At 30.6% G+C, this 24474-nt stretch overlaps 2 long non-coding RNA genes across 2 annotated transcripts; both read right to left on the bottom strand.

The window, feature by feature from the left end:
- Nucleotides 1-1524: 1524 nt before the first annotated feature.
- On the bottom strand, nucleotides 1525-2896 carry LOC145316033 (uncharacterized). The gene is made up of 2 exons (XR_013878275.1): nucleotides 2759-2896; nucleotides 1525-2285 (listed from the first exon to the last, which is right to left on the bottom strand). It is a non-coding gene; the product is annotated as an uncharacterized LOC145316033 (long non-coding RNA).
- A 12244-nt stretch (nucleotides 2897-15140) lies between these two features.
- LOC145316032 (uncharacterized) lies at nucleotides 15141-18362 on the bottom strand. The gene is made up of 4 exons (XR_013878274.1): nucleotides 18224-18362; nucleotides 17408-17475; nucleotides 16422-16506; nucleotides 15141-15277 (listed from the first exon to the last, which is right to left on the bottom strand). It is a non-coding gene; the product is annotated as an uncharacterized LOC145316032 (long non-coding RNA).
- Between the last annotated feature and the right edge of the window lie 6112 nt (nucleotides 18363-24474).

Below are 24474 nucleotides of genomic sequence, written 5' to 3'. Positions count from 1 at the left end.
TTGAAAAGGCTACTGTGGCCTCAATTTTTGACTTAGATACTTCAAATTTAAAACTTAAGCTTTGCTTACATGTCTGCATAACGTATTGAAATTTCATAAAGATCCGCCGCCGTTTTTAAAGATCCGCCGCCGTTTTCCCGCCGACTGCGGCGGCTGGCATCTGCCAAGTACAGTTGCGGCCGCTGAAATTTATATTTTGATATTTCCAATATAAAATTTACATATAGATAAACTTTTTCTGCAAAAATATTTTTCTTCTAGCTTCGAAAATAAGAAAATTACAGCCGTTTTAAAGTTTTAAGTAAAAAAGGACCTAAAAACAAAAGTTATTAAATAAAAGGTTGAAGGAAGCGAAATTTGACTTTGACTTACTTAAGGTCGGAAATTTATTATCAAACAGGGGACTTCTGCTGAAAATGTTTAGCCCTCTAGCTCTAATAGGAACTGAGATAATAGGGAACTGAGAACGCCCCCCTCCCCCATGACCGATTAAGGTGCGGCAAGGGGCCCGACTGTTAAGGGTTAATAAACAGAATATAACATTTTAAGCATAAACATAATTGTGTTTAAATTCGTTGTAAGATTGTCTAAATACACGATGTACTTATATCACTAGGACTTGATGCTTTGCTTCTAAAATTATTGCTTATTTGTTACAGATTTAAATCATCATGCCAAGCTTTAAATAGACAGAAAAATCCCAATTATAAATTAATGATAAGAGCCATCCGTTATTGATATTCATATGTTTGGACGAATGGACGAACAGTCTCTAAATATAGAAAAGATTTACTTTTAACCATCCTAAAATTTTTTTTTATCGGTATACAGGAGGGGGGGGGGGGTTGCTAATTAGTTTTGACAAAGAAGTTGTATCAACTTTTTTTTTATAGCTAGCCGGTTCTTTTAGTAAGTAGTAGATGTAAAATTTTTCATAGAATTCAGATATGCAATCGTTTTTTTTGTAGACCTCTTATTTTTTAAGTAATTTAAGTTTTTTAAAAAAATAATTAAGTCGGTTTTAAGGTACTAAAACGCAACAAAATAAAAGAAGAAAATGGCCAGTAAGAACAAAAATAGTAAGATCTTTAATTTGACACCTTACTTTTAAAATTCTGTTGAGTAATTATTGAAAAAATCTATTTTTTTAACCTAAATATTTTCTCAAACAGACATAAAAAACATGGGTTCATATATACCTTTAGAATCAGAAAAATATTACGAATCCATTGTAAGCAAAATTGAAAAAAAGTAAAAAAATAAAAAAATATTCAAATGGCCAATTATATTTTTTGTTCAGGCAACACTATTGTCTTCCCTTTTTTACCCCCTCTTTACCCCCTCTTTACCCCCTCCTTACCCCCTTCCCATTTTTATACTCAATTGAAGAATTAAGACGTTGCCTGTACAATATAATATGATATTTTCATATAATTCCTTTTATTGTAGTGGATCGTCTTTTTCCCTTGAACCGATTCTATGAATAACTTGTAGAGTAGCTTTACTAGGGAAAAATCCAACCCATACTTTAAATTATGTATTTTTTTCTAATGAAAATAAAAGACTATAAAAATATTATCAAAATTAGACAAATCTAAAACAATTTAATATAATTTTTAAGTAAAAAAGCATGTATAAAGACCTATTTATTAAAATGGGGAAATAAGATTTAAAAAACGAAGACCCTATAATGAAATGTTAGACAATAACCCTTTTAATAGAATGGTCATAGTACAGCTAAAAAATTATTAGCAAATATTGTCAGTACAAATTAACATTAGTAAAACAACACAAGAATCATAAAATTAGAGGTTTCGTGATAAAAAAACTAAATTAAAAGAATGAAAATTTGTAAAAATTAAAGAGGATATTGTAAAAACATTACTAGAAAAACTAATTTGAAACCAATAGTTTAATGTATTCTTGATGTAAAATAAAATAAAATGTGATCTTACTAATTTATGAAATGAATATTGTAATTTAGTTGAGCTATACACACACCATTAAATGCAAAATCTTAAAAATTAGGTCGCCAATTCCTGATAAAACATAAAAATCAACATAAAAATCAAAATCATCCTTTTTGTCTCTCTTTTCTCCTTAGGCTTTAGGCCTATAAAAGTAAACCTGGAAGAGAGAAACAGTCAGTCGTTATACGGAATTACTATATCACACTGACTCTTTTCAAAAATTCTAAAATTTAAGGGAAGACTCCCTTCTCTTGCTTTGGAATTTTCTGGAGGGTCCTGGCGGCTCAAACTTAGGATTTTTCATTTAAAACATACCTAAAAAATAAAAAGTTTTGTTAGATAAATTCATAATACTTTCTTAAATAAATTATAGAATATCATTTTGATGTTGGTCAATTGAGATAAATTTAAGGGTAAGGCCTTCTTAGGGCCTAAAAGCTTAGGCATCCGGACGGATAGTTATCTCCAAGTTTTGTTCTGAAGAGAACTCCTATAGCGCGGTACGACCATAAGTCGCAAGTCACTACGGGGCTAAATAGGGATAACATAGGGAGATACGGTGGTGGCTCGGCTACCAACGGTTGATTATAGCTTGCTATCTGACGGCCGATACTAACAACCGGATCCTCCCCATGCTTCTGAAGTCCAGGAAAGTTGGAGATCGTTATCTATTCGGACAATTTAACATTTTCGGATTAGAACTCTGAATAAGTTCACGTCTTAAAGGTAGTTTTACTTTGCTAATACTCTGGAAGATCGGTTCGGAGCTAGCCTAGTGATTTTCTTACCTGACAAAGGTACCTAACAAAGAACTTCACGCCTCACGGGGATACAGGCAGCAGAACGGAATATTGTAGTCATGTTCGCATGACTCTAGTAATCACAGTAGATACTTTCAGTCCAAAAGTGTTGGCAAAGTTAGTTACCTAGGAATAAAAATTCTTAGACTAAATAACAGTATAAAGTTATCAGTAATATCTTAGTACCATTTTCGGAATAGGGCTTATAGACAAAAGAATATCTCTTAAGTGTATTTGGGTTTAGGATCGGTGTGAAATAATACCACCATTCTAAGGTTAGATATACTTGTCAAACAGGGATTAATGCGTCGCTGATCTGGAAAGGAGACATTGGTGAGAGATTGTAGTCCTGTGAAGTAGTGATAAAGGATTACATTTGTCCCTGGAACCCGGAGGTGACCCATAAAATTGGTTCCGTTACCCACGGATAAACCCAGGTAAGATTTAACTTTTTTCTTTTAGGTGGGATATTGGCTCAAGGCCACTAAATAAGTCTTACCAGTAAAGCATCCATAAAAGCGCAGCTCCTCATTGACAAACAAACATTCAACATGTCATCATCATCATTGACATTTATCTCTTCTAGCCAGAGCATAGGCCACGCACAATGGTGCTCCATTTATCTTTGATTTAGGCCTCATCCCATGTGTAGTACAGCAATAACCTAAAATGGATGATATTATTATTGATCAATTAGAAGATGAAATATTAAATCCTCCACCTTATAATCCAGAATATGAACCTGGATTAAATAATGCAGTAAATCATTATCTAAGACTGGAGGAAATATCTAGTGTTCATGTTAGGCCTGAGATTCACTCAGCAACAGCAATGCTTGTCTTAGGCAATAGGCGACAAAATCGCATATTACATAGGCCTCAAATACATTTACAAGACATTCCTCCCATACATGAACATGAGCCAAATATTCAAGTAATAAAACAAGAAAATAATGGAAATAAACCCCAAAATAAAAAAGTAGTTAAACCAACTTCAGATTTTTCGGGTTATGAGTCAGAATCTAGCTATTATAGTGAGGATTTTGACAGACAAAAAAGTAAAAAACATTCTAAAAAAAGGCCTGACAGAATGTATGATCCACTTAACCCACATGGCAATGAGGACCAGAGACGCCATGAACAACATCATGATAGACATGAAAATCGTTATAAACACGATAAAGACAAAACTAAGTCAAATAAAGAAAGACAAAATAAAAGAGATGATAGTGACAGAGAAGACAGGCATAAAGACAGACAGAATTTCTCTATGCCAAGGAGAATGAATAGACACGACGACAGTAGTGGTCCTAGTTCTAGTACAAGTTCTTCAGACACAGAGTCAGATAGAAGAACTCCAAGGACAAATAGAGATAATAGACATAGAGAGACACCTCAAGACAATAACTTACTTGGAAATATGTTCTCCCAGTCACAAATACACGTCCTCCAGAAGCTGTTACAGGCAAACACATCTACCACTGACCTAAATACAGCAAAAATAATTAATCTAATACCAAATAATTTAGTGTGGGGCAGTTGTCAACACGAACGTATTCACAGACAAGTCAAAATATTGGGTAAAATCCCACCCCAATATGGAGAAAAAACTAACCCTTACACTTTTTTTAGCACTTTTAAATATTTGGAGGAATATGAGATCCCCTTTACTCATAGTTCCTACAACAATATTCTTATTCACTACTTTAATACAGAATCAAGGAATAAACTAGATATGCTAGAAATAGATCCTAATGCCCTTAGTGCTCAGGATTTTGTAAAATCGATCCTAACTACCATAGGTGCAGAATTACTCAACCCACATGAATATGAGAAACAATTCTACACTTATAGATTCACTGCTGAAGATGAAGACAGACCAAATAAAATAATAATATATTTGGCAGCCATGTTGCAAAAAACAGGCAATAGTCATGAAAATCAAATGGCCAAACTTAGGGAAAAAATATGTACCTATTTGGTACCACCATTATTACAATCTGCATTTTTGACATCCACAAATGTTCCTAACTTCTCTAAAGAGACAATCTTAAGCTGGTTTAGTAATAATAGAAGCTTCTATAACTCAGCAATTGAGAGAAAAAGAAAGATAGACAGACAAAAAAATGCAAATGTAAACCAGGTAGAAAAGGAAAAAAACCCTACCCAAGAGGTTGCACTTCAACCTAAACCCAAATGTGAACATTGCCAAAAGCCTCACTATTCTAGATACTGTTTAAAACATCCAGATGAAGCAGTTAAAAAAGCAAATATGGAATGGTGGTATAAAAAGAATAAAGAAAAAGCTAACAGTATAGTTTGTTTATTGTGTAATTCTGACACCCATGGTAGTGGGGAGTGTTTCACTTTCCCTAATGTCACTCTCTCCAAAGAACAATGCCCACGCTGCTTAAATTATGGTGTATCAAGACTATACCATCCATTGTCGGAGTGCAAACTCCCGCCAACAATGGAAAAAAACTAGTAGGGCAGCCGAGTATTTCTCAAGAAAGCAAAAACATACAATTACAGGTAAAAATACCACAAGTTACGGATTCTTGGGACATACCCGGCACCCCTATTCTAGAGAAAACCTCACCATTAAATCAAACTGGTCCCAAATTCAACATCTCTTTGTCCATTCAGATAAACCTGAAAAATTCAGATATTGATTATCAAAATGAAAATATAAAAATTAAGAATGTTGAAGTACTAGAATGTTCGACTACCCAAAATAATGTCAATAATAATACCCAAAATAGTGTAAATAGTAATAATACTAATAAGCTAATAGAAAATATATTAATGGAAAGTCAAACATCTAATACTTCAACATCAAACTGTTCGTCTATAAACAATGATTTTAAAATAATAGAAAACTCTATTGTTAATAATCCAATAGATAAAATTAATCCGCCAATAATTATCAATATAAAAGAAAATGTGACTAACACAAAATTGGATTATATTGGCAAATCCACTAATTACGCGACGGATCAAAAAATAAGTCAAAAAATTGAAAAATTATCTAGCAATAAAATTTCTGTTAATTTGTCTCAACAATTGCTATGCCCAGAGGTACAAATAGACAAAGTCGATTTAGAAAATAATTTGAGGCAAAAAGAGGAAATAGACGAACAGACAAACATCAGTAAAATAGAAAGCAAAGAAAATTACCCTGAGGATTTAGATGAGCAGAAAATTGACTACTGCAAAACTGTACAGTCCTCTTACAACACTGACATATCTGAAAATAATAGAATTAAAGAAAAATCAGATTTTAAAAGTGCATTGTGCATGAAAAATGGGGCCAGAAACACAAAGGCTTTATCATGGCTCCAATATCTAGAAGACTTTCCTTCTCAAAATAAATTCATGACAATCATGTTAGTTCTATTAACAAGTATGGTGATTGGTAGTACTCTTGCGCTATTTGGCTTATTATTTTTTATCAGTGCATACATTAGTATGTCAGATGGGAGATTATTACTCATTGCCCTGACTGAACGAGGAACTAACAGGATTGATATGAATAAGCTTGAAACAAAGCCAGAGTTTAAGCCAATTAAATCAATCAACCGTTTAATTAAAACCCTAAATAAAATAATTAATGTCTTAAATTATATTAGGGTTTATCTAACTAAAAAGATAAGGTATAAAATAGCCATTATCCAAACGTTTTAAGAATCTCCAGATCCCATTCTTAGAACTATACAATGAGACACAGAGTTTCATTAATAAATTTATAGTATAAATGTATAAAGAGCATATTATTTGATTTCCAATTGCAAAGACCTAGAGCGTTGCAGACGAAAAATAATTCCATTAAATTTTGCTTTCTAAGTATAGCTGTTTAATGCTTTTTACTGCTTTTTGAAAAAGAAAGGGACAATTTTGTGAAAAATTGTCATTTCTGTCTAAACTTATATGAAGTAACTAAAACTGCCATTATATTCATAATCATCTTTTCCGATTTACAATACTGCATTTTTAAACCTAGTTATTTGTGATTAATAAGACATTTTTTCCAAATGATATATATACTTTGTAGCAAATCAAAATTATCAAGTTTTTAGTGACATCTAGCGACAAATGTAGAACTAATATATAGCAGATGTTCCCAAATTTAATTTTTGCCTGTATTTACGTTGTTTTCGATTATTTTTCCATAAATGGTTGAGCTCTCCCTTGTGGGGGTGACAAATTAACTATGTCCTTATTTCAATTATTGGGTTATTGTCAGGTTCAAGAGATCAATAGATAATTTTCAAAATAATTTTTAACAAATGAACAGTATTTAAACTATACAAAAACAAAATTAACTAGGCAAAATGCAGAAATCATTATAGGTGAAACATAGATGTCCAAGAAAAGGGGTAATGGTGTATTTGTCCCTTACACCCCTCAAGTTTTTTTAAATACCTTACATTACTCCCCTTGAACATATAGAAATCCTCATTGTACCCCCATGCTAAGTAAAAAGCTTGGGCGTCCTTGTATTAACATTAGTTTGCAATTTGCTCTTGGTTCTTTTGCCAGCACCCGGCTGTATTTACATTTTAGAATGATTCAGCTTATGTCAAAGACCCAACCAAAAGTTGTGTAAAAGGTCTTTGAGAAGGGGTGGTTGTTACATATACTATTTGTTGCTCTATATACATTACTTTAATGCTTTATTTATAAAAGGCAAGAAAAAATAATAAAAAGTTTGAACAAGAATAGACATCATTATAACTATAAAGTAGGGCAATTATGTGTGCTTAATAAAATGAACAAATTCAGCAGAAAATTAAAAAATAATTACAGACGACAATTCTAGTTTTAGAGCAGATATGCTCTCTAGTATTTATCAAGTACAGACATATCTAGTTATGTAGCAAGCTGCAACATACAATCAAAATTATAAAATAACTCCCCACAAAACTGCAGAAAACATATAACCTAGAGATAAATTTTTCTTGCTTAAAAAACAATAAATTCCTACCTGCCTATACCTCCATTAGTATCCTCAAGCCCTTCACTCTTTTTGGAAATATGTGGCTGGCTAAGCTCGAGCACCACTCCCCATCTCCAAGTCAAAACAGGTTCCTTAACTTCGGAGATACATTTCTTTCAGTCAGCAGGGTAAAAGATACAAATCTGCAGACAAAAACCGGTAAAATCTGCGAAGGTCCCAAGGGAGGAATTTCACAAATAACCAATTTCAGTTCTACTGTTTCTTCAACAAAAACTCGATCCTCCAACCACAGGATATTGAACAGGCATGATACCTAAAAATAAAATACAAGAATTAGTAACAAATAAATAAATAAGCTATTAAATTTTTTGTAATAATCAGAAAACACCACACAATAATAAATTAGAATGACACCGTACTTTTGAAATAATAATTGGCAAAAACTTACTAACAGAAATGTGTCATCCAAAATTACAAGACCTTATTAAATAAGCATGAACTTAATCCCAAAAGAAATAAAAATTTCCATAAGAAAAGTCTAACTAAATCCAATTTCCATAAATTATGTGTTTATGTAGCAAAATAGTCCAACAAATTTATCATCTATTGTCTTATCCCTTTAGATCCTTGTATAATTAAATCCAATTTTCATTAATTATGAGTTAATGTGTCTTAAATTTCCAACAAAATATCGTCCATTGTCTTATCCCTTAAGATCCCTGAAAATAAGCCTAATTTTAGCTAATAATTTTTATGAAAATGAATTTATAAATTCTGAGGTTTATGACCTAGTTCTGAACACATGTGTTGATTTTTAGACATGTGTGTTAAAAATCGCTCCAAAACATACATTTAATTCAACTTTTTACAAACTTTTAAATACATTAAATTGATTATCTTGAATTTTCAACTACAAATTATACAACATTATAAGACTGAACTGATTAGGCTCTCTATCTGGTATAAGTTTGATTTAAGTTTCACTTTAGACTTAAAGATTTTATCTTTTTTTTTAGGCTTTACTATGATTTTAGGTTTCAGTTCTTTTATTGTATGTCCCCAGCAGGAATTTTTGTAGTTTAGGCGAGCAATAATTAACCCCTAAAAAGTTATCTCTATCCTATCTCTAAATTGATAATCTTGCAATTTTTAAATATTTTCTGCCTATACTTTTTCCTAAAAAATACAAAATAAATAATCTCCAAGTATCCTCGAACTTCATATAGTAATCTAGGAAAAAATATTATTCGTCGCATCGTATTATAGACAGTTTCCCGCTGACATTAAAATGAAAAATTGCTAAATTAATTTTTAATTAAGTATTGGTTGAAAATTATGTACAATTCGATGCTATATACTAGCTTTAATATGGCCGAGAACCGGTTAAAATCCATCGGGAAATAATTGGATTCAAAGCAATTTTTACATATCCTGCTATCCCTGAACCTATAAAATGTTAATTTTTTTTGTAGCATGTAACTGAAAATGTTTAAATAAAGGCCTTTTGATTATGTATGGCAGGATAAAGGATTTCTATAGCATTAAAATAAAGGACTTCTCATCGGATTATCAAACCTTAATATCTCAAGAATAATCCCAAAGATAGGGAAAAAAGAATTCTTATTTCACTAAAAAACGAAATTTTCTACTTAATTACCCAAAATATGAAATTTTTTCTAGATGCAAAGGATTTGCAATTAATTGCTTTTTTATGCAAATTAAAAAAAGTATAAGAATGAACAACATTATTATTTAATTTCCAGTACCACAAACTCAAAAAACAGGAATGTCCAAGTAAGTTAAATTGGCCCATTTCTCTCCCATATATATAGTTAAAATTGTTAAATAATAAAGGCGAAATATTTCAATTAAAACTGTCTGACAAAGACTCAAATTTAAATCTCCTACGTGGATTTCTATTGTCAAACAAAAAGTAAACTGTTTGACAGTTATTTTTTTTCCTTAACTGTAAACCGATTTTAAAAACATAACCCTAGCTTTGATAAAAAGGACATTAGCATGCTACACTATCTCTGATTTTCATCTTTTATAGATAGAGGGGTAGTTTTGTCAATAATACGAAATTAAAATATGACATTTAAGATTTAAAACCCAATAAAAGTTAAAACAAATAAAATCTACAAAAGTTTTTCTATTTTTAATTCCTTTTTGCAAAGATATTTAAGACCAATTTGAATACAAGTTTTTATATTTTTGCAACTGATTTCTTGCTGATTTTTTTTCACAAAACCAAATGTCGTAGCCTTGTCAATACCTAAGCGAATAAATATGCCCAAGTTTGAGTTCCAGATTCATCATCTACTAGCTCCTAACAAAGTAGCTGATTCTGATAAAAACAATCAGCTAACCATTGCTCTTGAGCTTGAAAATCAGTAGATCTACAGTCAAATACGTCAAGAAACCAGCCTTGCATCATACAACACAAGTCATCAGACGTTTATCAGATGTGTATCCACAGTATCCTAGCAAGATTCCACCTGACTTGGACTGGAATATTCACCAACAGCCATAATACCAGAAATACCTAATAAGAAGCTACGGATCTCATAACCTGTTACAGCATTAACCTGAAGAAACTCACTGGTCTTAAACAGTAAACACCTTACTGTTGCTAACTCTACAACACCATCAAAATACATAATTTTAATGTAAATCATTACATTTTTGAGCTAAGGATTTTGACAACGGGGGTCACGCGCGCCCGGTAGAAAAATATCACAAGCAAAAGTATCAAACTCCTTGTTTACATTGTATTCAGATTTGTAAAAAATATCTTAATTTTATACTTTTTCCTAATTTTTCACACATTGATATCAGTAGTCTTATAGCAAATCTTGTCCAAATTTTTACAATAGTTGGGTAGTGTTAGAGATAAAAATCATAGCTGTAGTCGATGTTAAAATAAGAGATAGCATTGTGGCAAGCTAAAATGATTAACTATTAACAACCTTTCGTTCTTCTATAAGCTAATTAAAATATTGTTCATACTTTTTACAGCACTAAGCATCTATGGCATTGTAAAAGGTTTTAAGAACCTAAATATGAGTTTAAGCTTTTCCCTAAGAATATTCTTATAGGGGCGCAGCCAATAGTTGTATCATTGTGTAAAGAATAGGGCCTTTATGCTTTGAAACATGTATTTCTTAGGATGTGTAGATAAAATGGCGAGTTTTTTTTGTATATTTTTGGCCTAAACAAAGAATATTTCTAAATGCAGTTTATTTTTTGAAATTAGTTGTTTATGGAAAGTAAATTGAATTTTTATAGTAAAATTTGAAAAACTTTATATGATAAAAACTTTTCTGAGGGTTCTAATATTATTAAACTGATAGATAGTAAATTAAGGAAATGCTTTGCTCCGAAATAATATAATTAAAATTTTTGTGTAAATGCATAAATATAGTGTTGAAAAAAGTTGACACATGTCAAGATAGAAAACAGACCTCATCAAAATTATTTTAGTTTTTAATTTAAATAATGCGTATTTTGAAAGTACAACTTGCAATATTTAAACACACACACGCAAGCCTAAGATAAATTAATAACAATTTCTAAGATTTAGGACAACTTAATCTTAAATTACTTTCTAACATTTCTTGAAAGCAGTTTTTAAATCGATTTGCCTTAAAAATAAATTTTTTTTCTTATTCTCTTTAAAATAGGAAGATAAAAACGCCGAATAATTTTTCTGTCAATTTTTGGCAAAATAATAGACAATTATTGGAAAAATTCGTTTTCGTGCGCATAAAAACAATCAAAATTTTTGCGTAATAGAATAGGTTTTTAAGCTATTTTTGTAATTTTTTCATTTCTTTACATATCCTCAGTGTTTATGGTACGATTTCCAGATTTTTTTTTAGTTGCAAAATAAAATTTCCTGTTGTTTAAAGAAAACAGACATGACGATCAGACTTCCTTTTTGCAGGTTTTTGGCTATTTCTATATTTTTTACATTTTCCCCCATATTTTTGGTATTTTTGGACCAGTCTTAAAACTCTTTAAGATATCATGATCAAAATAATTCTTCCCATAGTTATGAGCATCCTTTATGTAAGTTACTTTGACCGACAACATTATATAAATAAAAACAAGTTTTAGTGTTTATTTTACCCAATAAATCAATTAATAAATACACTACAAATCTACTTGTAAATATTACCATCAATGACCTTTTTGTGTTTCGCTATTTATAGATGTTGTCATCCTTGTTTTGCTACATTTAAAATATTTACTTCACTTATAAATCTTCTTTCTTGTAAATTTATACATAAAAAGTTACAATTGCTAAGCCATAAAATTTTAAACTTTTAAAATGAACAAAAAAATATAAGGTCATTTAAAAACAAATGGGAAACTAAACATATATGTTTTAAAGCAGCAATTTTACACACCACAACTCAGCTGTTTCCCAACCCACTTAGGCGGAACACACACGCAGGCTATATAGCTCTAAAATACATTATTCAACATCTAACAATAGGCACACACACACACAGCCTAGTTAGCTGTAGAGTACACTTTGCTAGGCCACTAAACTACACGCACAACCAGTGCCACCTAGGCACACACACACACACAGCCTAGCTAGTTGTAGAGTACACTTTACCAAGCCCCTAAGCGACACACAAAACTAATGCCGCCTAGGCACACACACACACAGCCTATTTAGCTGTAGAGTACACTCTACCAGACTAAACAGCGACAAGCACACACCTGCCCACTTAGCTGAGAAAAAATTAAATGAGAAAGCAGAAATCAGCTGCCTATTTTTCTTCTAACCAAATCGGTTACACACATACACTAGCCTGGATAGCTAAAAAGCTAACAGCTGAAATAAAACAACACTATTAAAACAAACTTACAAAAAACTCTAAATTAAGAAAATATCAAACAAACTGGATGGCACATGCACATTTCACACAACATAAAAATAAAATCAACATAAATAAACTAAAACTTTACTTATCAATATTTTTTTTACACACACCTTGATTTTTCACCTTACACGACACTCCTTAATAAAAACAAAACACCAAAGCTATCAGTATAAAACAAAAAAGCGATATTAATTCTTTCTCTCTTTCTCTCGACCCCTCTCTTTATCACTTTCTTTCACTCTTGTCTTAAATCTATAAGTCAAAAGGCCAATGTCTCTTATGTCAATTACTCTATAGAAAGACAGAAAATAATGCCTTATATGTTTTATACAGAATGATATTAACAAAATAAATTTAAGTTTTTAAAATATAAACCACCCTCCCAACTCCCAACAAAATGAACTGAAAAATAAAGCAGCTAATAAAAATCACTCTCAAATTTATCTCTAACTTATTTTAAAACCCCTCCAATTGAGCAAAATTTTTTTTTGCAAAGGGGGAGAAGTTATTTTGCTAAGCAAATAACTATCTAATTATAAATATATCAGTCACATATTCTGCTTACATTAAACAAAGCCTAATCTTTTTGCTTCACCTAAAATAAGAATAAGCATGCATGTATCTTATCCCCCAAAAAATAATTAAGGGGTCTTCTTTTAGCTTCACAATCCTATAAAAAGGGATGGGAGCACCATAGGCCCTAAAGGACCAAAATAGAAGCAAAAGGAACACTTACCTAGAAAATCAGTGTACAGGCTACTCCGTCTGCAATCAAATATAGGGCGGACATTCACCAGTTACTTGATCAGCAATGCAATGTTGGAACCACAGTTGTTGTATTAAAACTGGGAGCCGAGGAGATATGACTGAAAAAACAGAAAAAATAAATATTAAATCAAGCTAAAAAATATTCTACAAAATATAAACTGTAGTAGATAGGATTCTTCGAAAAAGAAAAGCACACAGAAAATAAGCCAAAAGACATTCACACTTAAAAAATTACATCTAAAAACCTTAGGATTTAATTATCTGCACTACACTCTTGTTCTACTCTTGTTCAGAATACTTTTTTTCTCATCATAAAATCCATTATAAATATAAACCAATTTTTTTATCATTCTATGAAAACTTATACAGCTCATAAATTACGAATAAATAAAATATTTTAAATTAATACCCATCTAAATTGAGTCTAAATGATAATATCATTACCTCATAACTGCTATCTTAAGTAAATTTTGTACACCAACAACAAAGCCCAATAAGTGAGAAAACGGCAGAACAAATAGCTAAACAGCTACATGATAATCTAAAACAAAGAAAAAATAATTGTAAAATGAGACAACAATGAATAAGACAATAGTAAAAAACCAAAAAACTTTGTAATTAAAACACCATTATTTTAAAAATTAACAACAAGATAAAATTATTAGTTGTTTTGAAGAAACACAGTCTCTTATCCAATATTAAATATGAGTTCGATACTTAAAAATTCATCAAAGAATTATAACTTACCAAATAAAATAACAAAACCAAATTAGAAAGGATCTCCTACATCGTCATCCCACAAATAGCGGCAAACACCACGCTTCTTGGAACCTTGTTCCAGGACAGGAACATTCTGCTCCATGTAGGTTGTCTTGGCGGATAAATAGCGGCCCAAACAAATCCCAAAAAATCTCATCTTCTTTCTCAAAACAACTGAAAAATAAGAACAATTAAAAAATATTAAAATAGCTATACAATTTTAGAAAAATCAATCTTTTAAGTATCGGTCTAATACTCCATATATCTATTGTATCATTAAAAAAGCTATAATTTAAAAGTGAAAGAGGATGTTGCTCTTATGATGTAAAAAACTTGGCAAGGTGTCTAATCACGTTGTCGTCGGTGTGCAGTGCATAAATCTAAAAAACGTTTTATTCTTTGCTCAATAATCTTTAAAAATTGGAAGAAAAAACAGCTTTTTGGACCACAACACTACCACACCACCTCCTAAATTAAATCAAGATACCCATGTTTTTAAAAAATGTAAAGCTAAGATAGATACACACTCTACTACTTTAATTGGAACAATAATGATATTTAATAATTTTATTTCAGGTTTCTAACTCCTTTATTATAGGATAACACCAGAAAAAACAGCTAGTAATCATCAATTTCCTAGGATCCGAAAATGGAGAACCATATCAGTCTCATACTTGAGACAAAAAACCAACGAATGACTGTTAAAAACTAAACTACTAAAGACTTCAAATATTTTGAAATGGTCCATTTTTATCTCTTCCTAACAAAAATATTCAAAAAAAAAGAAGACGGCATTTAAAAGTTTCGATATTTTCAATCAACCTTTTTCTCCCCCTGTAAAGAATATTAAAAAACTTTCTTTTTTTTAACTATCAGGGAAATAGGGATAGGAAACTCAACAGAGAGCTGAAAAATTTAGGTGAAAAACACTCAAACAATATATATTTCCCATTCATAATTTACCCATTACATGCAATGATATACTTACTTTGTATGTGTATTACAACCCACTAGTTAGAGATGTAGCAATGCGGCAGGTGTCCCAGAATGAGCAGCTGCCGGTGGAACAATCAAAGAGGCTTTCAATACTCGTTTATTCAGGTGGAATACAGCGGTTTTAAACAACCTAAAATAAAATCACAAAATTAGGTTGTTATAAATGAACTACAAATAAAACAATAAAGTATAATACATAAATAAAATACTAAAGTTTGCATTGCTTTGTTAGTTTCTTTTTAAAGTCTTTTTTCGATTTAGGGCTTTTCAGAATAGTACATTTCATTAAAACAATCCAATGGTTCATTAGTCAAAGAATGTAAAACTTACTTACATAATTAGGTGATATTTGGATAGGCCGCAATCTACACTATAACTTTGATTCCAAATTTCATTAGGTAGCTAATCAATCAACAACATTTTACCTATGGTTCTTCGTGCTCAGGTTTTCCTTCTGATCCATCACGAGGGGCACCAACAAAGTTCTCCACTAGAGATGGGGAGGGCAGATCCACTCTTCTTAGGTTCAGCTAATTCCAGGCCTTAATAATATCAAATTAAGCCCAAACTTTTAATGGACTACAATGCTTTTAAAGTTAACTTGGAGGCTGTTACGGTACCCATTTATTGGTTCTTTACAATTAAATAGGAACAGTGAATTCAATGGAATCATATCTACAATTTTGGTTTAAATGAAATCTTTGCATATACGGCTTCGCTGGGTAAATGAATTGACTATCTTAATATTTGTTTTACCTTGTATCTCCGCAGAGACAGTTTAATATTACATTTTGAAAACTTTTTCACGATAGTTAATTTAACCAATCTTTTCTTAAAAGAAACAAAATAAGTTGTTGAAAACTACTAAAATTGGAAATAAAAAAGTTCAAATTGTTTTTATAAATGCTTTGAATTGATTTAAATGCGTATTCTGTACTAAAAAATAACAATTTTCTTTAAGTTTTTATGTAGACTGTTTTCCCTTGCTTTTAGTAAGATGGCCGACGGGCGACGTTAGACTGATACAACGAATATAGAGATTTGAACCTTTTGCGCGTCATAGGTTAATCACATATATAGATTGGATAATATTTTTCTCATTTTTATTTTCTACAAAATTAAATATTCTTTGCTAAAAATGAATTTGAAAATAAAAATGGCTTTTGCATTAAACAATTACATTTTAGTATAAATTTAAGTTTTGTAAGTAATTAACATTATTTCCGACACTTAATTTTTGCTCTGTGGTGAAGAAATAGGTTGCGTGACTTTACCTTGACATATTTTAAATTATTAAACTTTAGTCTTGTTAGGGAAGCCTTCTCTCAGTCTTCGTGGGGTGATTTGACTGGATTCCTCCTAAATATAAAACAGTATGGCTACCAGGGAAACTTATACTTGTATTAATAATAAAAGAATTAAGACTCTATGACAATCTCTCAATATTTAATGCCTATTTTGGGAACTTTCTGATGACTCATGACATCGAGAGATTGAAACTAATAAGTGAGAACAAAACTGGGCATATGATATTGCTTGAAATTTATGCAATAGCAACTAACTTTAGGGTCTTTTTGACTGTATAGTCGGGTTTTTAGCTATTTTTTTTATAAAAGGACTTTTTAAGAGTTTATTATTTATATCTGAAAGGATCTAAGTAATTTTTACAAAATTAGAACCGACTATGAGAAAAATGTAAAATACTTCATATACCCACTAGCGGTTACGCCCTTAGAAGCCTCTAGGGGCAATTAATGTGTGAGGTCTTTTCACCCATAATAGTTTACAACCTTCCATAGACATATAAGAAGCTTCATTTTAAAGGTGAACCATATCGGTTCAACGGTTAGCGAGATCTTTCGCTACAGACAAAAAAGGCTTACTACTTTATAAAATAGGATAAAATCAATAAAATAAGTAGCTTTTGCTAACGCGTAAAAAGAACTATAACAGTTTAAATAGAACTGCTCTATAACTAGATATGGAAATAAAATAAAATAACAAAAGTAATTGTTGGAAAAATATTTGGCCCATAACAAATAAACTGAAACAACCCAGCTGCTCTTTAAAACAATTTCCCAAGAAGTTGATGTGGACCTTATATTTTTTTTCAACACACATAATGTTATATAATGTACAACTAGTAGAAAGGAGATGAATATGACGAGGCTATCATATTTGTCCACTTGACATTAGTTCAATATAGTAAAACTAGTGTTTTAAAGGTCAAAAATAAAAAAGTTACAAATTTGATACTTACCAAAAATTGAGAGCCCAAACTACGACTACAATCAAGAACAAAAAACAGCCAAACTACTGCAAAAGGGCCTGAAAAAATAAGAAATTCAATTTTTAGATCTAATCAAAAAAGAATAAATCCAATTTTTAAAACACATAAAATTCAATCATTGATAAATAATTATGTTCAGGTCATAATGCAGGAATATGATTGCAATTTTATGGAAAACAACATTTTAAAAATATTGTTTCTTTAAAAATACATATAAAATTTAGTCTAAAAAACATCTGTTTAGTGAGAGATAAAGGAAGGACTAAATATTATATAATAAAAACGTAGCATAAGATTAATGACCTTAAAAAACGAACTTTCGAATAAAACAGTAATAAAATGACCAAATTTGTATGAAAGATAATTAATTAATGGAATGTCTTTCTATTTTTTAACTCTTCCCGATAGGAGTGGATTAATATCTAAGAGATAAAAAATATATAGACAAATAATATAATGATGTAAGAATAATTTATCGCATCGTGTTATAGACAGGTTTTCTCTTACATTAAAATGAAAATATATAAGTATAAAACCAGTTTTGTTGAACTCTAGGGGCTGAAGGTATTAATTTTTTAATATATTCGTGGGAAGTTGTCTGTAATACGATGCATTTCATGACTTTTAGAATGGGTGAGAGCTGGTTCAAATACAGCGGATATTAATCGGTTTCGAAGCCGAATGTCCATTGTCTATGAAAACCTCTTGGTTTAACTTGCTAAATAGTCGACGCATGAAAAGACATTGAATTATAGCTTTAAAAAACATAAACAAAATTTAGTTTACCAGTAATAGTGTGCTTATTTCTTCTTTAGTCAATTCTTTATCATTTCAAAACTAAGCACATTTTCACCATGGCAACACCCGACATAAAGCAAGATAAATCTAAAATATTCACAATGTTTATATTAAACTAAGATTTTCATATTTATCATATCACGAAGGCTCTTATTAAAATTTATCACCAATTTTTAGGGAAAATGACAAATTATAGCAACAAATGATCTAGCTTTTCTTATTACTATTTCTCACTTTAAAGCGAGCATAAAAAAGCAACTTTTAACTCGTATATTTCCTTATTTTATGTTTAAAAAATGTTTTTAGCTTGTAGTCTAAAACCTATACAGTGTCGCCATGCGGTAAATAAGAACTACTCAAATTTTAGCGCGGCATCCATAAATTAGCGCGCTCACCAATGTAGGTAAGACGACATTAATGTTTTGGTATAAGTTTTTAAGAGCCTTCAACTTTTAATGTAGTACATAAAGATATTAATTGAAAAATAACTTAAAATCATGTCTTAAAGCCATAATATTATATAAAAAAATTCGTCTGTGCCAAAAAACACAAAAAAATTATTAAAATAGTAAACAAATAATATTCTATGATTTAAAACACCTCAAAAACAAGGCTGTATGAAACACGAGTCATTTTTAGCCTCTTGAACGTGTTATAATCGAGCTTTTCTTTTGAGGGGGGTACATGGATCGTCTTTTTCCCTTGAACCGATTCTATGAATAACTTGTAGAGTAGCTTTACTAGGGAAAAATCCAACCCATACTTTAAATTATGTATTTTTTTCTAATGAAAATAAAAGACTATAAAAATATTATCAAAATTAGACAAATCTAAAACAATTTAATATAATTTTTAAGTAAAAAAGCATGTATAAAGACCTATTTATTAAAATGGGGAAATAAGATTTAAAAAACGAAGACCCTATAATGAAATGTTAGACAATAACCCTTTTAATAGAATGGTCATAGTACAGCTAAAAAATTATTAGCAAATATTGTCAGTACAAATTAACATTAGTAAAACAACACAAGAATCATAAAATTAGAGGTTTCGTGATAAAAAAACTAAATTAAAAGAATGAAAATTTGTAAAAATTAAAGAGGATATTGTAAAAACATTACTAGAAAAACTAATTTGAAACCAATAGTTTAATGTATTCTTGATGTAAAATAAAATAAAATGTGATCTTACTAATTTATGAAATGAATATTGTAATTTAGTTGAGCTATACACACACCATTAAATGCAAAATCTTAAAAATTAGGTCGCCAATTCCTGATAAAACATAAAAATCAACATAAAAATCAAAATCATCCTTTTTGTCTCTCTTTTCTCCTTAGGCTTTAGGCCTATAAAAGTAAACCTGGAAGAGAGAAACAGTCAGTCGTTATACGGAATTACTATATCACACTGACTCTTTTCAAAAATTCTAAAATTTAAGGGAAGACTCCCTTCTCTTGCTTTGGAATTTTCTGGAGGGTCCTGGCGGCTCAAACTTAGGATTTTTCATTTAAAACATACCTAAAAAATAAAAAGTTTTGTTAGATAAATTCATAATACTTTCTTAAATAAATTATAGAATATCATTTTGATGTTGGTCAATTGAGATAAATTTAAGGGTAAGGCCTTCTTAGGGCCTAAAAGCTTAGGCATCCGGACGGATAGTTATCTCCAAGTTTTGTTCTGAAGAGAACTCCTATAGCGCGGTACGACCATAAGTCGCAAGTCACTACGGGGCTAAATAGGGATAACATAGGGAGATACGGTGGTGGCTCAGCTACCAACGGTTGATTATAGCTTGCTATCTGACGGCCGATACTAACAACCGGATCCTCCCCATGCTTCTGAAGTCCAGGAAAGTTGGAGATCGTTATCTATTCGGACAATTTAACATTTTCGGATTAGAACTCTGAATAAGTTCACGTCTTAAAGGTAGTTTTACTTTGCTAATACTCTGGAAGATCGGTTCGGAGCTAGCCTAGTGATTTTCTTACCTGACAAAGGTACCTAACAAAGAACTTCACGCCTCACGGGGATACAGGCAGCAGAACGGAATATTGTAGTCATGTTCGCATGACTCTAGTAATCACAGTAGATACTTTCAGTCCAAAAGTGTTGGCAAAGTTAGTTACCTAGGAATAAAAATTCTTAGACTAAATAACAGTATAAAGTTATCAGTAATATCTTAGTACCATTTTCGGAATAGGGCTTATAGACAAAAGAATATCTCTTAAGTGTATTTGGGTTTAGGATCGGTGTGAAATAATACCACCATTCTAAGGTTAGATATACTTGTCAAACAGGGATTAATGCGTCGCTGATCTGGAAAGGAGACATTGGTGAGAGATTGTAGTCCTGTGAAGTAGTGATAAAGGATTACATTTGTCCCTGGAACCCGGAGGTGACCCAGTAGTTTATATACTATATTGTAAACTTTTTTTTTCAATTTTGCTTACAATGGATTCGTAATATTTTTCTGATTCTAAAGGTATATATGAACCCATATTTTTTTATTTGTGAAATAATAAAATTAAGTTCAAAGTTTTTATTCTCGTGGGTTTAAAAAAATCGATTTTTTCAATAATTACCTGACAGAATTTTAAAAGTAAGGTGTCAAATTAAAGATCTTACTATTTTTGTTCATAATGACCATTTTCTTTCTTTTTTTTGTTGCATTTTAGTACCTTAAAATCGACTTAATTTTTTTTTTTTTAAACTTAAATTACTTAAAAAATAAGAGGTCTACAAAAAAACCGATTGCATATCTGAATTCTATGAAAAATTTTACATCTACTACTTACTAAAAGAACCGGCTAGCTATAAAAAAAATAGTTGATACACCTTCTTTAAAAATTTCCAACATAAAATTGAATTTTATTTTTGGGTCATAGAAAGAAAACTATGTTGCGGGTTTCATCGTATTTTCACAGTAGCTTTTGAAAGGTTATTTTAGGTTAGGTTAGGTTAAGTAAATGTTAATGATTGCCCTGCAGGGTTAGAAAATATACCCCACAGGGCTAAAAATAGGAGAAAAGCTACTGTGAAAATACTACGGAGCCTGCAACTTCGTTTTCTTTCCATGATCAAAATCTTTTTATTGCACTGACTTTTTACTTTTTAGCATGTATACGATAAAAAAAACAATATAGATTATTCAAAGTTCTCAATATATAGGAAATTTGTAACTTGCAAAGTAAGAAAAAATAGGTGATTTCACATACATTTCCAATTAGAACTTAAAATCTATTAAATTTTGAACTCTGAAAATGTGGTAAAACATGTCTTCCTGTCTATACATCCATAAGGGCGAGTTCATATCGGAATTAGACAAAGAGTCAGTGCTATACAAAAATTTTTATCATGAAAAGCCATGAAAACTCTTTTTATTATACATAATTTTTGTGAATTTTTATGAAAACAATGATTAAAACATCCACAAAGCACAATTGTATATGAATTTGTTGTAAGATTGCTCAGGTAACATAAAATACTTTGTTTAAGTCCAAAAAATATTTATGCTCTTTACCAGAAAGGAGGCAACAAAAATTGCATTTATCCTAACCTATAATATAGAATAAGATAGGGGTATAAGTTTATGCTACAAGGATAGTAGAGCTTAGTACACCTCTTTCAGTACATGTCAGTACTTGTAGCGGTTTTACTATATATTTTAATGGGTTTATATCAAAACAAATGATATTTTATCATTGGCAGCAAATATTACCTTTAATTTTTTTTATTCAACAAGGATGACAACATTCATAAAAGCGAAAATCTGATTCGAAAGAGTGGGTCAAACGAACATTAACACATGTCAGAACACGTGTCAGAACTAATTAATCAGAATATAAAAGTACAAAAGTTGAGAAAAAAATTAAGTAAATTTGTTAAAAACTGTTTAAATACAGAGAAATGTTTAATGGCTTACTTACATTTTTAGGACTTAATTATAGATATGCATCGCTTATAACATTGTACGTTGTTGTCCTTGGAATCAGTATTCCAAAAATCAGATCAATTAGATAATAATATCACATACAAACTTGTTGTTAAAAAAGTTAAAAATTGACATGTTAAAAATGGACGTACGGACATTCTGGTATTGATTATAGAGTTGATGCGCTTTCTACATTTTACCTAACTACTACAGGAATCACCATGCAAAGTGTGAAATCTTTAGATGCAGCTGTTTAACAGCTGAAAACATCTAAAATTACAAAATATCTAATTATGGAAACTGAATAGAAATTACCCTAATAAATAGCCGTTATATTGCTGTACAGTTTCTAATATAATATTCTAACATAATATTCTATAAAAATTTAAACATCAATGTCCCATTACAGGTTTTCAAATATATAAATCATTATATATAATTATTTTTTTCTATGCATATTTAAGTTTTCGGATCATGGAAAAAAAACAAAGTCATTCCTTAATTAGGACAGAAGTAACCTTCCTATACAGGACATAAGTAGCCTTCCTAGAGTGAAAATTTGTTAGATTAAGGGCATAACTTGCCTACCTTAACAAAGATATTTTAAGATGGAGGACATAAGTAGCCTCCCTTCTATTCATAAAACCTAGCTTTTCTGTCCTTTACTTTGCAAAATCTAACAAATTTATCTTTTCTGTCTTTCACATTGCAAAATCTTGCAAACATTAGCTTTTCTGTCCTTCACATAGCAAAATCTCACAAATCATAGCTTGTCGGTCCGTCACATAGCAAAACCTCACAAAACATAGCTTTTCTGTCCTTTACATAGCAAATTCTTCCAAAACTTAGCTTTTCTGTCCTTCACAAAGCAAAATCTTATAAAATATCACAGCAAATCTCACAAATCATAGCTTGTTGGTCCGTCTCATAGCAAAATATCACAAAATGTAGCTTTTCTGTCTTTCACATAGCAAATTCTTGCAAAACTTAGCTTTTCTGTCCTTAATACAGCAAAATCTTGCAAAACTCAGCTTTTTTGTCCTTAAAATAGCAAAATCTCACAAAACATAGCTTTTTGGTCCTTCACATAGCAAATTCTTACAAAACATAGCTTTTCTGTTATTCACAAAAGCTTTGCTTTGCAAGAATTTGCTATGTGAAGGGCCAAAAAGCTATGTTTTGTGAGGTTTTGTTATGTGAAGGACAGAAAAGCTAAGTTTTGCAAGAATTTGCTATATTAAGGACAGAAAAGCTAAGTTATGCAAGAATTTCCTATAATAGGTTTTGCAATAATTTGCTATATTAAGGATAGAAAAGCTAAGTTTAGTAAGATTTTGCTAGATTAAGGACAGAAAAGCTATTTTTTGTGAGATTTTATTATATTAAGGACAGAATAGCTTTGGTTAACAAGAATTTGCTATGTGAAGGACAAAAAAGCTATGTTTTGAAAAAATTTGCTATGTGAATGACCAAAAAGCTATGTTTTGTGAGATTTTGCTATTTCAGGACAGAGAAGCTATGTTTTGCACGAATTTGCAAGGAATAAATGTTTTAACTGCTTAAAGACTGCCACAAGCAGACCCAATATCCCAAATTCTAAGCCTTCAGCTTCAATATCAAAAAAGTTCTAGGCATTTCAAAATTTCATTTTAAGTACAATGAAATTTTTGAAAGATTTCAATTGCTTACAATAGAAATTACAGTATTAAAACATATCGCCTGGACACAAAATTATGATCTTATCTTTATCAACAACTTAGAATGCCAGTAACTGATTATTTTTTTACAATAAAAACATAGCGGAAACAAATAAAACTAAATACAAGCTCACCTGTGATTGGTTGTTGAGCTGATTCAGCCTTCTGATTGGCTTGAAATACTACAGTACTTTTGGTACAATGTAAGTTAAACTTGATTTATTTTAATGATTTTTACTAAAAAAATGCTTATTTTTATTGTAAAAATATAATTAGTTACTGGCAACCTAAATTTATGACAAAAATAAGCTTATAATTTTGTTTCTTGGCTTTGTAGTTTAATTTTAAATTTCTTAACATAAGCAATGAAAATATTTTAAAATTTTCATTGTACATAAAATGTCATTTTAAAATGCCTAAAACTTTTTGTTATTAAAGCTGAAGGCTTTGGGGTATTGGATCTACTTGTGGCAGCAAAAAGTCAAAGAGTCAAATAAACTGACTGAAAAAGTAAGTAGTAAAATTAGACGCACAGACAAAAACAATGTATAGAGTGAATCTTCACTAAAAATCACAGCTTTTTAATTTAATAGAAGATAATTATG

Source organism: Acartia tonsa, chromosome 4 (genome assembly GCF_053477335.1).
Source record: "Acartia tonsa isolate MP-2025a chromosome 4, ASM5347733v1, whole genome shotgun sequence".
NCBI classification, from domain to species: domain Eukaryota; kingdom Metazoa; phylum Arthropoda; class Copepoda; order Calanoida; family Acartiidae; genus Acartia; species Acartia tonsa.
The sequence above is the reverse complement of the archived record's forward strand: the minus strand, read 5'-3'. Positions and strand labels throughout refer to the sequence as shown.